The sequence below is a fragment of the Narcine bancroftii genome, chromosome 6, assembly GCF_036971445.1.
Source record: "Narcine bancroftii isolate sNarBan1 chromosome 6, sNarBan1.hap1, whole genome shotgun sequence".
NCBI classification, from domain to species: Eukaryota; Metazoa; Chordata; class Chondrichthyes; order Torpediniformes; family Narcinidae; genus Narcine; species Narcine bancroftii.
In genome coordinates, this window is record NC_091474.1 from 141,844,049 (window position 1) to 141,861,233 (window position 17,185).

Here is a 17,185-nt window from a genome sequence, read left to right on the forward strand (position 1 = left end):
CCTCAATCAGTGTTCCCTGTATTCTACACTCTCTGCATTTCTATTAGTCCCTCTGCTTGCATATTCTTCTCACTTGCACACTAGGGACAATTTACACTACCCAATTAACCTGCTAACCCATTTATCTTTGAGATGTGGGAGGAAATTGGACCATCTGGAATAAACCCAGGGAAAACATGCAAACTCAGATAGAACCAGAGGTCAGGATTGAACCTGGACGAGGAGCTGGGAGGCAGCAGCCCTGCCTCTTGTACCACTGAGGTAGAATCCAAAATACAAGGCAGCAAAATTGTAAAGTTATAATTGGGCCATATTGGGATTGATGGATGTCCAAAACCCATTCCCCAAAAAGCTGATGAAAATGTCAAAACTAAATTGACATGAATTCTATGTTAGTCAAGGGATTCATGGTAATAGAACCAAAGTGTACAGATAGACAGAGACATACTCAAATTGAAGAGCATCAGGCCTATGGGAATTCTGTCCACATTGGAAGACTTTTTAAACTGTTTTTCTATGTAATTTTAACTCAGGGCCAGTATGGTAGCAGTGATATACTTCTAAATCTTATTTGCATGTTAATTAAATTTACACCTTATAATCTACATATATTATTATTGCATTTTCACAGCTTGCGTTGGCACCAGTAGTTCTCAACTTAAATAAGTCAACTCCAATGTCTAACTCACAAATTAATAGCCTTAAAAGCAGCCATGACTTGGAAGTTCTTTGCTGTAGGCAAGAGAAAAAGATGGTCTAAGCAGTAATAATTTCAAAGTTCAGATTTATTGTCAGAGTATATACATGACATCACATACAACCTTGAGATTCTTTTCTCCTGCAGGCACGGCAGAATTTCTACTTATCGATAGTGCAAAAAAAAAACTGTCCTTAAGAAAAGATATGCAAACAAAGGAGAGAAATGTAAACAAGGAGGAAGTGCAGACAAACTGTGTAATACATAAAATAAAGATTCAAAAATAAATAAAGTGCAAAGTAAGAGTCCTTAAATGAGTCTCTGAGGTGTGTGTGGTTGAGGAGTCTGATAGTGGAGGGACAGCATCTGTTCCTGAACCTGGTGGAGCAAGTCCTGTGTCACCTATACCTCTTTCCTGATGGTAGCAATGAGAACAGAGTGTGTCTTAGGTGGTGTGGATCCTTGATGGATACTGCTGCTCTCTGAATGTTGATGTTGATCAACAATGTTGATCAATGTTGATTTTCTCAATGGTGAGGAGAGTTTTGCCTGTGATGCTCTGGACTATATCCATGACCTTTTGCAGGGTTTCCTTCTCAGAAGTTTTGGTGCCTCCATACCAGGCTGTGTAGCCAGTCAACATACTTTCCACAACACATCGGTAGAAGTTTGCCAAGGTTTTTGATGTCATACTCCTGAGAAAGACCATGCTTGCTGAATCTAAATCCATTTGTGTCAGAGAACTTGCAATGTTCCATCCATCCAATGATAACTGATACTATAACTAGTGGGTAAATGGATAGCACTTACTTGTGTTATCAGAGCAAACGCTGAAAGTCTGAAATGAAAGCAAAGGTAGCTGCACAGTAGGTCAGGTTGTACAGAGTGAGGGAGAGAGAGAGTGAGGCAAAATTCAGGTCAATGGCCCTTCATCCAAGCTGGAAAAGTGAGAAGACAAGATTGCTTTAACACTGCAGAATGAAGGAAGACTTGGGGAAAGTTTGCAAAAAGGTGCAGACCAAAGTTGTAAAAGCCAACGCCAGCTTAAATTTCAAGAGATCGATTAAGATGAAAAAAGAAGTAAGAGGCAGAAGTCAAAACAAATACCCAGTGAATTCAACTGAGAGAATTCTTTATTGCTTTGCTGGGAATCATTGTTTGAGGCTCCCACTGCTACACAAATGCTCTTCATGGTGTGGGTCTCAAACAGCCTCTGACAACCAAGTCCAACTTCTGGCCTATGCATGTGGCATAGTTCTTATGCCCAGCGGAGCTGTTTTCACTGACAGGAGAAGGGGAAAAGGTACCTTGAAACCAATTGCTCCGGGCAGATGGGGATCGTTAACCACAGATGATAACTTATCTAGGAGAGGGTAAACTCCAATTTCAAACCTCTGCTGCCTTGTGGCTATACCCGCACACATAAAAGCTTTGGGATTAAACCCCGAGGAGAAATCCAGAGTCAGAATCCCGAAGGCGTCTGACTGCTGTACCCAGCACCGCATGGCAACTCTTGCAATGCTGCTGGCACCAAACTCTATCGACCTTCGTCGTTCCTTTAGATCTGTCATTAGCCTGGAGGGGGTTCCACTGCATTGGCAATAGATGTATCTCCATATCAACTCTGCCCTGGCTTGTGCCCTGGAGAAGCCACTCCAGCTTTGTATCAGAGGCACAGAACCTATGGACAACCATTAGAAGCCACAAATTGTTTGAGAACGAGTGCAGGGTTGCCTCAGCTCCACTTTTACCACGGAAAATACGAAGCTCCGGAGCCTGAAACTTTACTCATTAACCAGGAGCAAAAGGGCATGTCAGGAAGAAAATCTAGGTGCTAATTGAAATGCCCTGTGTGAATATGTCCAATTTCCCACTGATCATGGACACTTTATAAATCCCAAAATGCACATGCAAGATTAACATCAAGGTCGAATAAGTAATTAGGAAGCCAAATGTAATGTGGCCTTTATTGCAAAGGTGATGGAGTATAAAAATATGAAAGCACTTGCACATTGTAAGCAGTTCAGCCGAAGCACACTAGACCGATTTGTGGGAAGAGTGGGGCATCTTATGAGCAATGCGATGGAGCCAGAACTCATTGGATTTTCAACAAATGCGTGGGGATCTAATCAAACACAGAAGGCCCTGGTGGGGCTTGATTGTAAGGTGGAATCGGAAGTTCCTAGTTGTAGGCAAGAGGAAAAAAGATGATCTAAGCAGAAGGGATATTTTTGCTTTTAGAGGATCTGCGATCATACCTGTGCTCAGGAACTTGAAGATTCATCAGGTTGTTGGGTTACATTTCTATCATCTAAATAAACCACTGCTAATTTTGATTGTGTTTTAAAATATTTGAGAAAACATAAAAAAATGGTGAGGATGTAACTACAGCACCTAAGGCTCAGGACTGGTCAGTACTTTGGAGGGGAGACCGTCAAGGAACAGCAGGTACTGTGGGTTACTGTGAGGGGTGCAGGACAAAGTGGCGACTATCTGTCTGCCTTACAGTAGACAAAAGTCAAAGAATTTCACACATTCTACATTCTAAATGTAGTATTACGTGACAATAATGGAATCTTTACCTTTACCAGATTATTTCCTTTGGAATTGCTAAAGGACATGATGAACATCACTTGGCATATTTTAAGTGAACTTTTAGAACTTAACCTAACTTTTCATTGTGTTTTCTGGCAACCAATCTGATGTTGTGGTGTCAAGATAACAACCTCTCATTCAATGCCAATGAAACAAAGAACTGGTCATTGACCACAGAAAGCAGGGGAAATCCCTTGGCTCCATATATATCAACAGGGCCAAAATGGAGTTGGTGAAGAACTTCAAGTTCTTGTGAGTAAATATTATCATCAACCTGTTCTGATCCCACCACATCTGTGCTATGACCGAGAAAGTGTTCCAATGACTCTACTTTCTCAGAAGCCAGCGAAAAGTTAACCTGCACCCGAGGTCTCATAAGAACATTTAATTATGCACCATGAAACTTATCCCACCAAGATGAATTACAACTTAGTATAGGAACTGCTCTGTCCAATATTGTAACAAGCTATAGAGTTGTAAACACAGCTAAGGTCCACCTAAACCAACCTCCCCTCCACTGATTCTGTTTATCCTTTCCATTGTCTCAGAAACTGCTAACATATTAAAGGAACCATCCGACTCTGGCCACACCCCCTTTTACCACCTTTTGATTGGTAGCAGATTCATGACCTGGAAAATATGAAGCTTCAAGGACAATTTCTTATCCGCTGATATCAGATTCAGTAATGGACCTCTCATTTCTCTATACTTTTCTCCATGCCCTGCACTTTGTAACAACATAAACTGCACTTCTATCTTATTGCATCACCTGCCGTAAGTATAGGTTGACTTGCTTGGATAGAACACATAACAAAGCTTTTCGGTAGTTCTCAGTGTACATGACAGTAAACAAATTATTTCAATTATCCAACATTCCCATGTACTGCAACAAGTGTAGAGCACATCTTCCCAAACATTTTAGCAAATGGAACCCTTTTGGGGAGCACTTGGAAATCATGGAACCCCAATCGTCAATTACAGTTTAAAAGACCTGGTATACATAAGAAGTAACCTTGAATATGTGATTACAGATACAATGTTAATCAAAAGATTTATAACAAATATGTATATTAAACTGCAAGAAAAGGAGAATGAGGAAACAAATGGTAAAACTAAACAAAAATGGGAACAAGATTTAAATATAAAGATAAAAAAGGAAACATGGGAGAAGTTATGCTCCGGAACGATGAGAAATACAATAAATACAAGGTTACATATGATACAATATAACTGGATACACAGGCTATACATTACACCTCAAAAATTAAATAAATGGGACCCAACAGTATCTGATAGATGTTTTCGATGTAAAAAAGAAAGGGAACAACAATTCATGCAATCTGGACATGTGAGAAAGTAAAAAAAATTTGGGAAGATCTAAATCAGATATTAAATAAAATAACAGAAAACAATATACCAAAGAATCCAGAGATCTTCCTCCTAAGTAACATAAAAAATAAAGAATTTGGAATTGATTTGGAGGATGCACAAAAAAGATTTGTTAAGATAGCTCTAGCAGTAGCAAAAAAATGTATTATGTCAACCTGGAAATTGGAAGATAATTTGAAAATACAACAATGGTATATAGAAATTAATAAATGTATTCCATTAGAAAAAATAACATATAGTTTAAGAAATAATATTGAAATATTCGAACAAACATTAAATACAATAGCGAAAACCTACCGGGGACAATCATTACCTAAGTTAACGGAAGGAAAAGGAAATGAAAAGAATGGACTCAGTAGAATTTCTGGTGTATTTTTATTTAATGACAACATTGTCTGACTGGTTTAATGTATCCTCGATTGTATACCTTAAATGGACGGGAGGGGGGAGGTAGGGAGGGTGGGATGGGAGGGGGGGGGGGAGAAAATGGCACTGTATATGTGTGAAAAGGAAAAAGTGTGTACCATGGTTAATGTGATTTATGGTGTGAAAAATAAAAAAAAAAGAAGTACAGTAAGAAAGAAAATAAACTCACCATTCTCCATGTTGAAATCATTTGTGCCTCTAATTTACATTTAATCAATGGGATGCCCTCCACCATCACAATGAAGTGGGAAGGGCACTCTGCTCAGTAGTTGTCCGAGGGGTGACTGACAAGAGAAAACCATTCGCTGCTGATGTCACCTCCTCCGCCATGCCAGAATTGCCAGCTGTTGATTGACTGGTGAGGTGGGTGGAGTCTGTCCTTCCACTGACATCACAATGGGAAGGGGGGGTGGTGCACTTTATCCAGTGATCATTGCTATGTGTAGATAAGCGGGTCACTGATTGATAGATGAAGATGGGCACAACCCCGACTGAGCGACAATGGGAGTTTAGCCCACTGATTGTCTGTGCGAGTGGTGGAAACGCCACTCATCACCACAGGTTGGTGATTTGACAGGTGAGGTGAGTGGGTGCACCCCCCGCCCCCCCATCAAGCCGTCAACCCGCCGACATCACAATTGGGCTGTGGCCTGATGATTAGCTGTGCAGGTGGGGAGAAGAGTCATCACAATTCCCACCCCCTCCCATCATTCTGCCTGCTAATTAGTCTGGAAATCCCCCTGCTGGACCCTTTGACAGATAGGCCAAGCCCAGCCTCCGATTGGAGTGGGGAGGGGAGGGGTGTAGGATTATACAAATGAGCGGTCGAGGTGAGCATCAGTGGAGGGTTGCGCGCATCTCCCTTCCCTGTCATTTCTTCTATGGAATCCTTTCCACAGAACCCCCTGCAGAACCCAGTTTGGGAAATGCTGGTGTGGAGTATAATGAGCCACATTGGTGGACAGAGGCATTGACATCATTGGACTGTCATCCACACACACTTTAGGTATGTCAATTTTGGATGGGAATTGGACAATATTATTTCATGAGGAATTTTGTCATGCCATGAGGAATCTGCTCAAGAATCAGTCAGCTCATATATTGAACAATAAGCAATATTCTTTGAAATGGAAAATATCATGGAGATTGAAGGTGAAATTGATTTTGTTTGACATATTATAATAGAGGATGGGACAGAAGCATCTTCATGAGCCATGTGGAAGATAGCTTCAGTAAAAATATTGTGAGTAAACTGGAAGTATAATAGATAGCTGAGTTTTTAGGACAAGAATTCTGAAGCAGGGTGAGACAAATAGTGAGAATGTTGCTACAATCTGAATTTTTTGAGGTGAACAAGACAATTGATGAGGACAAGGCAATAAACATGGTTTTCACTCAGGCCTTTAACAAGGACCTGCATGTAAGCTGGTCTAGACTATCAGAACACATGGGATCAAGGGTCAGACTGGCAATTGGATACTCTTTTATCTTGATGGTAGGAGGCAGAGTGTTGCTTTTCACACTGGAGGCCAAAGATCAGTGATGTGCCACAAGGTTCAGTGCTGGGTCCTCTGTGTTTGGTCCTGTATATGGCATGGTTGTAAATTTGCAGATGAAACCAATATTATTGATATAGCGGCAATGGTTATCTCAGGTTACCACAAGGATATTGCTCAACTAGGAAAATGGGTGGGGGAATAACGGATAGAATTTAACTCAGACAAATATGAAGTGATGCATTTGAGTCATTAAACTAGGACTTCACTTAGACATAAATGTTAGAGGTGTGTTGTTAAATAGAGAGGCCTGTGGTGACACAGTTAGACAAGGGTGATGAAGAAGGCATATAATGCACCTATCTTCATAATGAATGACATTGAGTACAAAGGATAGGAGATCACATTACAATGGTACAAAACGTTGGTTGGAGTATTCTTGAAATATATGCAGTTCAGGTCACCACATTAAGATGATAAGGCTATTCACGCCATCAAGTCAACTCCACCATTCAAATCGTGGCTGACAAATTTTTCCTTTCAATACCATTCTCCTGCCTTCTCCCTATAACCTTTGATACATTTACTAATTAAGAACATGTTATACTCAGATACTATGTATTGTCATGTAATAAAACAGAAATGTAGTATGACTCAAAAACGCTTTTAGACTACTGTAAGGTTGACAAGAGCATTAGCATTGCCCGGTGCCCCTTACAATCAGAGAAAGAATAAAAATGGAGTGTCTCCCAGAGTCATTGAGTGTCCATGGATTCACCGTCAGTGCTTCTGAAGCCTCTACAGCTGCACAGACTCCAGTTCAGTTCAAAGAATTGGCAACTTAAGCCCAGATCAAAACGTCCAATACAATGAGGAAGGTTGTCAGCACCCAGGGCTTTTCGGGAGCCATCCTTGCCCTCAGCATCCTCTTGGATCTCAGTTCTGATACCTGGTTCTCATGAGCCAATCTCCAGCAGCCATAGCCTGTTACGTACTTTTCAAGTCACCAGCAGATTGCAGCATGCGTGGGTCCTCACCCGCAAATCGGCAACAGTCCACTGCCTACACCAGTGCTCTGCACCAGTCCACTGCAACTGCCTCCCGCAATCCCCACCAACGCCATTACCAAACACAGGCGGCCCCATCTTGGGGCCAGAATCTGTGGTTGCAGGATTTTATATAAAACACCTTTGGCTCCTTTAACATGCTGTTTAAAGCCTGCAGGGAACCATCGGCAGTTGGTCTGGGTGGTTGGACCTATGGTGGGCTGAGGTAGCAGCAGGCAAGCACAAAACTCAAAAGACTGTACAACAGGCTTTATTCTAGTAAACGTCTGAACACCAGTTCATGCCTTGGTGGCTCCCATGTGACTTGCTCAGGAGGGTCCGGCTCAGGTTTATGTTCAGGTCGGCTGATTGACAGCCGGCCAGGAGGAGCCAGCCCCTTAGGTGGTCTTCCTGCAGGTCTCCGCTCCCCACTCTCTGCACCAGTAGCAGCGCCCCCATTACAGGAGATCAGTCAGCATTACAATTTTTTAAAAACTCATCTTTAAATATACCCAGTGATTTGGCTTTCACAGCTGTCTGTAGTAATGAATGCCACATATTCACCACCTGGCTGAGGAAATTTCTCTCTCCTTATCTTGGATCTAAAGTGAGGCCCTTTTAGTCCGAGGCTGCTCCTCCTGGAATCGCACATTACTTGAAACATCTTCTGCACATCCACTCTGTCCAAACTTTTCAATATTTGGTATGTTTCAATTAGATCTTCCCCTCCCCCCCCACCCCCTCCCCTCATCCTAACTATCAGACTAGGCCTATAGCCATCAAACGTTCCTTATACATTAATCTTCTCAGCACATCCTTCTTTCCTTCATTAGATATGGAGTGCACACTGCTCACAATACACCAAATGTGATCTGGCCGACACCTTGTAAAGTCTTAGTATAACATCTTTGATTTATATACTTGTCCATTTGGCTTCCTGACAACTGACTCAACTGGCAAGTTAATTTTTAAGGAATCCTGCACCCAAGTCCCTTTGGACCTCGATTTTCTGAATTCTCTCCCTATTTAAAAAAATAGTCTATACCTTTATCCTTCACTAATGGTGTGTAGTGTTTACTACATATGATTTCTGTTCTATGTACACTACCAATACTGCATTTCGAGTGCTCCAAGTTTATTAGACAGGCTTAAAATTTCCAGTAAGAAGGCATACATTATTTTAGAATTCCATTCATTTAAGTCATAGATCATTTCAATGGTAATGATTTGGTTGTTCCCACAGAGAACAGAAAAATAATCCCTCATTTTTGAATAAGATTCATGGACAATTTTTGAAACACAACCTCCCCATTTGAAACACTGAACATTTTTTCTCCTGAAGGAATGGACAAGCTGATAATTAGAGGAAAATATTTGGACTTAAACTGGGAAAAATTTGAACAGTTTTGGTTGTCTTGCAGCAGATGTTGGAATGCAGAGTACTCAAAAGTGCAGGTATCGGTCAGTGAATTTAAGTGTATGTTATTTTGATTAAATTTATCCCATGTAATAATCAAAGTTATTTTACAGTTTAATCCTTACAGCCATTTTTTTTGCTGAAGCTTTCAATGTCAGCTGAGAGGATAAACAAGATTTTTTGAGTGGTGCTGTGGAAATATGGCCTTTTCAATTCAGGTCAATTAATTTCAGCTGACTGGACCACCAGCTGGTTCAGTGTATAAAAAGAGAGGATCTTATAGGGTAGTTGTTGAAAAGTAGAGGCCTTAGAGCTTGGGTTTTGGTGAGTATTTTCATCTGTTTTGTAGTTCCATTGCAGTGTGGGGGCAGATTGAGTTAGACAAATCGTAAAACTGTAGTACACTGTTGGCCAGAATCAGACACACACAAGGTAAAGACTGTACAACAGGCTTTAATCCACAAAGACTTTCACAGAGCCAGGCTGGCTGTAGCTGCAGTAACTCTGAGTGAGCTTCGGGAGGCCAGCACAGGTGGGGTGATGCGTAATGTGGAGAGGCCGCAGGTTGGGCGGGGCTGGTTGGTTGGTGTGTTGTGTAACGTGAGTGGAGGTTTGGGGCCCCCCGAAGGCAAGGATGACAGTCTGCAGGTGGCACTGGAAATCTAGGTCCAGGAGGACTGGGATGCAGAATTTTGGCATGACCAGGAGCCTGAACCCTGTGTAAGTCTCCCCTCCCATAGTTATATCGGCCAAGCAGTGCCCAAGGGTACCCACAGTCTTATCCTTGGCGGCGAGGGCGATCAAGCTGGTGGTGGGGTGGACCTTTAATCTCTGGGTGTGGGCCATGCTCGGGTGAATGAAGCTCTCGGTGCTGCTTCTGTCGAACAGGCACTTCATTACCTGTCCGTTGACTTGCACGTCCATCATAGAGTGCCCAAGGTCATGAGGGATGTCCCTGGTCAGCGTGGTGGTGGCCAGGACCATCTCGGAGTCATCACTCTCCGGTTGTGCACAGTGATTTATGGCATCTGGAGGCATGGGAGCGTCAGTAGGGGAGCCTAGTCATTGCCCATGTTGACTATATCGACGTCGGTCGTGGGGTGCCGCATGCGGCAGCTGTCGGCACCCGGAGGCGTGGGGAGCATCGGTTGGGCGGCTTGGTCACCGCCCGTGTTGACCCCATCATTCTCAATGTCGTCGGGGCCCTCCATGTCAGCTGCTGCCCTCCCCAAGATGGTGGGGGCCAGCTGCGTGGCTGGCCTCCTTCCCCAGCCATGTTCGTTGCACCGGGGAAGTGACATCATCACGGCCAGTGGCAGTGATGTCATTACATCAGCTGGAAGTGACGTAACACCGTGAGCCAGAAGTGACATCGCTGTAGTTCTCGGCGAGCGGCACTGGCGAGGGCGGCGCCTGGTCCAGGTGCTCAGGGCACATGCTGCGACAGTCGCTGGCGGGGCCGGATGTTGCACTGTCGAGGTCAGGGAAGGCAGAAGTCATAGTGGGGACAATGGCGCCACCCGGCACGTGCATATGGAGGGGTCCACGGGGGAGGTGGGGAGGTATTAGAGGGTCGCTGAGCTGCCAGCTGGTTATGAGACAATTTTGCAAAGTGGCCTATCTTGCCGCATCAGGAACAATACTGGTTCGCTGGGCAGTTTTGGCATGATCGTCAGTCTGACCCACACTAGGACCCACAGTACTTACATGGGCGCCTGCCGCAGCGACGTTTTCCTCCCCAGCTCGGTCTGGGACTGCAGCTGCAGTGTGAGAGAGCCATGAGGGAGCCTGGGGGAACCTGGAATCAAAGGGTTCGATGTGCAGGGCTGCCGCTTCCAGGGTTTGGATCACTTCCACTGTTTTGGTTTGGCCGTAGATATTGTCTTCTAGCAGCTTCTGCCGGATGGCCCTCGAGCATGGCCCTCGAGCATAGCCCTCAGACGAAGGTGTCCTGGATCAGCCTCTCGACTTCCTCTGCACCTACCCCGGGTTCAGCCAGACATGGTCGGGCCAACTCTCGCAGGTGTTCCACTCAGCCGTCTCCCCAGGTTGCAGGGCTCGGGTGTTGAGGAGGTACCTTGCACAGACTGCATTCATGGGGGGGCTTGTATAAGTTCTCGAGAGTGTCCATTGCGATCTTGTATGTGGAGCAGCCCTTGGTTGCCTGGAAGGCATGGGGACCCAGCTTTGACCAGAGTACGACCAACCTCTTCCGATCTGAGTCCAGGATGCCGCCTTCATGTGCCTCGATGATTGCCTCGACTGCGTGCTGCCAGATCTCGAAGCGTGTCTGGGCTTCCGGGTGTAGTGGGTCGACTTTGAGGCTCCCTGCGCTCAGGTGTTTTTCCATGGTAGCCATGGGAAAAATTTTGTGGATTAAATTGTGGTGTGCTGTTGGCCAGAATCAGACACACACAAGGTAAGGACTGTACAACAGGCTTTAATCCACAAAGACTTCCACAGAGCCAGGCTGGCAGTGGCTGCAGCAACTCTGAGTAAGGCTACGGGAGGCTGGCTCAGGCTTATATCCCAGAGGGTGATTGACACCTGACTGGGTGGGGCTTGATCCCATCAGGCCGACTGATATTCAGCCGGCCAGGTGTACTCCTGTAGGTACAGAGGTTGCCCCTGCAGTAGGCCAGCGGTACACTCCTGCAGGTACAGGTGTTGCCCCCTGCAGTAGGCTGTTGGTGTACCACCACAGAAATAAATTTTAAAACACAGTGAATGAGCTCAATCTAGTGTTGCATGTGGGATTCTAAGATGCTGCTTGCAGTCTTGATGCCTACGCCTTGGGAGGGGCTTTGAGTTTCAAAGTGATTATGGAATAAAGAATTTTAAGTGTAAGGCTAATATCAATATTTGTAATAAAAACGTACTGAAATGCTGGTGGAACTCAGCTGGTCTTTTCAGCATCCATAAAAAAGCAAAGATATATTACAGTTCTAATATTTTGGACCTGAGCCCTTCTTCAAGGCATAGGCAGAATGAATCAGAAGCCGGAAATCTCAGGAAGTTACAGAATTCAAACAATGCTCGCTGGAGGAGGAATCTGATCAACAAAGGTGTTAATTGGATATGATGAGGGATGTGCTAAAATTTATCATGTTTGTGTGAAAGGAGACCAGGAAAAAGGAGAGAAACCGAGATAGAGGAAACAGCTGGGGTTTAACAAAATTAGAGAAGTTGATATTAACCCCATCCAGTTGGATGGTGCCCAGTTGAAAGATGAGGTGTTGTTCCTCCAATTTGCAGGAGGTCTCAGTATGGCCATGCACAAGACCATGGATAGATATATCAACAAGGGAATGGGATGGGGAATTGAATGGGTGCCATGGAGAGAACCACATTAAGGGGACAGAGCTGAAGTGCTCAATGAAGTGATCTTCCAGTCTTTCTGTAGAGGAGACCACAACAAGCACCAGGTGCTGTAGATAAACCCTGCAGATTCACAAGTGAAATTTGCTTCATTTGGAAGGACTGTTTGAGTACTGAATGATGATGAGGGAGGACGTGTGGGTGCAAGTGGAGCATCTCCTGTGGTCACAGGGTAGATACCAAGGGTGATGAGGACAGAGTGAACAACAGTCATAGAGGGGGATATATCTAGTGGTGGGATCATCTAGTAAGTGGAGGAAATGGTGGAGAAGAATGTTATGGATGTGGAGGCTGGTGGTATGGTAGATGAGGTCAAGGGGATCCCTGCCTTTGTCATGGGCCAGAGAGGGCCAGGGAAAATGTAGGTAATGGAAAATATGCAGGTGATGGCGGTAGAGGGAAAGCCATGTTGTTTGAAGGAGGACATTTCTGGTTATCTGGCATGGAAATCCTCATCCTGGGTGTGGATGCAACAGATGGAAGAATTAAGGGAATCAAATGGTATCTTTACGGGGACAGGGTGGCAAGAGGTGTAGTTGAGGGGGCTGTGGGAGTTGGTGGGTTTGTGGAAGAAGTCTTTTCTCCTGAGATGGATACAGAGCGATTAAAGAAAGTATTGCTAAAGATGGACCAAGTGAATTTGAGATCGGGACTGAAATTGACAGCATAAGGCAGCACAAAGTAGTTATTGATGTGGCAGAGGAAGAGTTGCAGGGCCTTGCCTGTGCAGGTTTGTAGTATGGATTTCTCCATGCAGCCAATAAAAAGGCAGGCATAACTGGTCCCATGCAGGAACCCATGGCTTTGATCTGAAGAAAGTGGGATGAGTAAAAGGAGAAATTATTGAGGTGAGGACAAGTTCAGAATCAGAATATTTAATGCTTAAATTAGAATGCTTTGAAGCAGTATCAATGTGCAAACATTCATATTATGAACAATCTTACAATTATTTATACAATTTTAAAAAATGTAATGCATGAAAAGTAAGGCAACATCAAGTTCATTGATTATTCAGGATTCTGATGGCAGTGGGGGAGGAGCTGACCCTGTTCCATTGGGTGTTCATCTTCAGGCTCATGTACCTTTTTATTGATTGTAGCAGTGAAGAGGGCATGGTCTGGTTGGTTGGGGGGGGGGGGTCTTTGAGGAAAGAGCCTGCTTTTTAAAAAAGACACCACCTCCTGCAGATGTCCTCAATGGAGTGAAATCTAGTGCCTATGATATTGCAGACCAAGTTGATAGCCCTCTGCAGTTTTTTTCTGGTCCTGTGATGTGACACCTCAGTAAGATCACAATCTTTATTGGCTTTCTGGATAATGACAAATCCTTTTTCTGCTGCTGTGCTCTGTCAGATTGCTGACCCTTTTAAATTGTTTTGCACATCACTCTTTTCACTGGCAAATTTTTCTGTCATTGCTCTTGTTACTGCACAAGCTGGGTGTATATTCAAATCTATCTATCTCATCAATGCCTCTCTTCTACAAGAGCACTGGGTTAGCAATAATAAACTAGGTCATTACAAACAAGTCTAATACCAGTGGTAGGAGAGTTACAAAGATGGTTTGCATAGTTTTGGGGTGGGATTTGTTGGACCAATTTGATGTGGTACTTGGCTTCAATAGATGGATCGTTAAATACAAGATCCAGAAGGCTGTCACATCTTCAGGTGCCTCATAGACACCTACTGAAGGTACTTGTTGCTATTGAACAGAATGTAGATATATTTTTGGGAGATAAATTGGGAAAGGTTTGTGTGTGAGGGAGGGAAAGTGAGATTGGAGCAGGACAAGCTGGAAAGCTTGTGGAAAATCCCATTTGGAAGACTGGTTTTAAGTGCTTTGTTCGGCCTGGTCAAAGTCCTTGTGGCTTATACAAGAGGAGAGGATTGGCTGTCTAATAATTCACTTGGAATAAGAAAAACAAAAAGGAACTCTGGTGACCTGAAAGAAAGAGGTTATTATCTGGAGAACCCTGAAGAGGCAAGTTTCATCAGCAAGACAATGAAGTGGCTGATGGAAGTAAATCAGTTGTAGATGTCCTGGAACAACAAATCTCTCTCTGAAAACTGACAAGAACCTTCATGAGTGGTAACCATTTACCTTTCAAGCACCAAAGCCTGGTGAACTTTATACATGTTAAATTCTGTGCACAGAATAAGAATTGCCTGCAACCAGTGAACTTGGAGGAATGAGAAGTGAGATTGGACTGTGAATCAAATAACTTTTCTGAACTTGCACACATATTACATACACGTGTGCTTAGAATTAGAAGGGCGATGAAGGTTAGTTAAGTCAATAGTTAAGTTAAAGTTTGATTCTGTTTTCATGTTTAAAGATAATTAAAAGCTACTTTTGTTTAAGTAACCATTTATCTTGGTGAATATCTATTGCTGCTGTTTTTATGGGTCCTCTGGGCTCAAATGCTATACAAAAGGAAGTATGTAGTTTCATTGGAAAAAGTGCACGAAATATTCACCAGGAGTTGGACAAGAAAATCTGCAGATGCTGGGGGTTAAGTGCAATACATAAATATGCTGGAGAAACTCAGCAGGTCCAGTAGCATCCATTAGGAAGTAAAGGGTGATGTACATTAAGGGCCTAAGGTAAGAAAAAATGCAGACAGATGCCTGAATCAAATGGCAGGGGGAGGAGGGAGGGGAAATAATGTCCAGGTTAACATTTAAGACAAAATAGGTGGAATACCCTTAGCCCAAAGTAAATCTAGCCTCTGTCTGCAACAACAGCGACCTCCCAATAGCCAAACATTTCAATTCTGAGTCACACTCCCAGACTCTCATGTCTGTCCATGGCCTTGCGTACTATCCCAAACTGACCACCCACAGATTGGAGGAACAACACCTTATTTTCTGACTGGGCACCCTCCAGCCAAATGGCATTAACATGCACTTCCCTGCTTTCTGCTAAACTTGCTTGCCTTTCTTTCCCCTCCCTCTTTCCAGTTCTCCCCTCCCTTTCCCCCTTACTCAACCAGCCATCCCTGCACCCCCTGATCACTGCTGTCCCCTCCCTTCCCAACCCATCATCCCCTGCCTTTACCACACTCCTCCCCTTTTTGTTCAGATGCCTGCTAACATTCTCTCATACTTTGAAGGGCTCAAGCCTGAAATGTCAGTAAGTATTTTTACCTTTGCTACATAAAGGACCCTGACCTGCTGAGCTTCTCCAGCATGTGTCTTTACCTTTCTTAGCCTTCTTGCTCTATCACTGCTTTTTTTCTCTTCTGCCCATCCATCTATGTATTACCTCTTCCCTGTGCCCTTCCTCCTCCCTGTTCTTCTCTCCTGCTATTCCCATCTTTTTATTCAGGTGTCTACCTGTCTTTTTTTTCCTCTTGACAAATGGCCCAGGCCTTCACTTCCTATATGTGACTTGTGAGTTTTTCTAGCACATTTGTGTGTTATACAAGATTATTGCCTGGGTTAGTGTTTCAGTTAGCAGAGAGGCAAGCCTGGCTTATCTACGAAGGCAGGGGATGGTGGCCTGATTTATCAGTCTGCAATTTTGCAGAGCTCTAATAGGGCAAATACTAAGAAATCTTTCCCCATAGCAGGGGCATCCAAAATTGGAAGGCACATATTCAGGTTAAGGGAATCCAAGATGGGAGGGGATTGGAGGAAGAGGTTTATCACCAGAAGGTGGTTGAAATCTATAACCCTACCTGCATGGGTAATGGAGGCAGTCTTGATATTTAAGCCTCAAGTGTACTTGAAATGTCAAGGCATGGAGGCTATGGACCATTTGTTGTATAATTGAATTGACAATGATTGGCATGACAACAGGCAAAAGATGTGCTCTGATTAGACTTTAATATAGATGTTGCCAGACTCTAATAAAGAATGAATTTGAATTTGTTTAGCACACTTCATGACTGAATGACGATACATAGTGGTTTGCAACTAAATAGATGCATTAGTTCCTTGATATTAATTTTTGTGGTGATATTGTTGATTCTTTGGGATCAATTTACAAAGTTAATTTTCACTAACAACTAGCATTCCACTCTCTGCCCTTAGGAATAAGTTGTATTGAAATTTCCATGTTTTATGCATTTATAATATTTTGTATTTTAATTGAATAATATTCAGGAATAAATCTTTCATTAATTGCATGTTTTTTTGAAGTTGTAAAATCCTTTTATGCACAGAAAATTCTTTAAAGTTGCATCTTTTTGTTTTTAGTGAGTGGGAGTACGTTGGGTATGAGTGCCTTGAACATGCTACCAGAGGAAGTGGTAGAAGCAATTGTTTGGGATGCTTTTGGACAGACCTAAACGGGTAAGAAATGGAAAGATTTGGACCATATTCAGATAAATTGTTGGTTTACATTGACATTGTGGATGGCACAGATGGTGGGCCAAGGGGCCTGTTTGTCTGCTATACTAGTATATGTTGAATGAAATAAATGAGTACGACATTGGTTGAAGGATAAATGCTGCCTAGGAGCTTTGGGCTGTTGTCTATAAGATCCCACTTTGATAGTACAGAACTCTCTTGGCACTACTTGCCTGGATTATGTGCCACGATTCTTGATGTGGTATGTGGAGGTAATGTGACTTTCCTGCCTGTCAGATTATCCTCACTGTCCGCAATTTATTCAGAAGTCACATCGCTTGTCAGTCAAGCTTGGACTCTGGCCATTAATTAGTGTAGCCTTGCCATTGGGCTATTCAAATCATTCAGCATCACTATTGGCCAGACACACAAATTAGTACTGTATTTAGT

General features: G+C 43.4%; 1 long non-coding RNA gene across 6 annotated transcripts in view; it reads left to right on the plus strand.

Moving 5' to 3' along the window:
- Positions 1-17,185, plus strand: part of LOC138736542 (uncharacterized) — a 492,063-nt gene that overhangs the window by 242,484 nt on the left and 232,394 nt on the right. For all 6 annotated transcript variants that reach the window (XR_011340383.1, XR_011340380.1, XR_011340379.1 and 3 more), the window contains one exon: positions 16,643-16,738. This is a non-coding gene — a long non-coding RNA (uncharacterized lncRNA). The remainder of the gene's footprint in view (positions 1-16,642; positions 16,739-17,185) is intronic.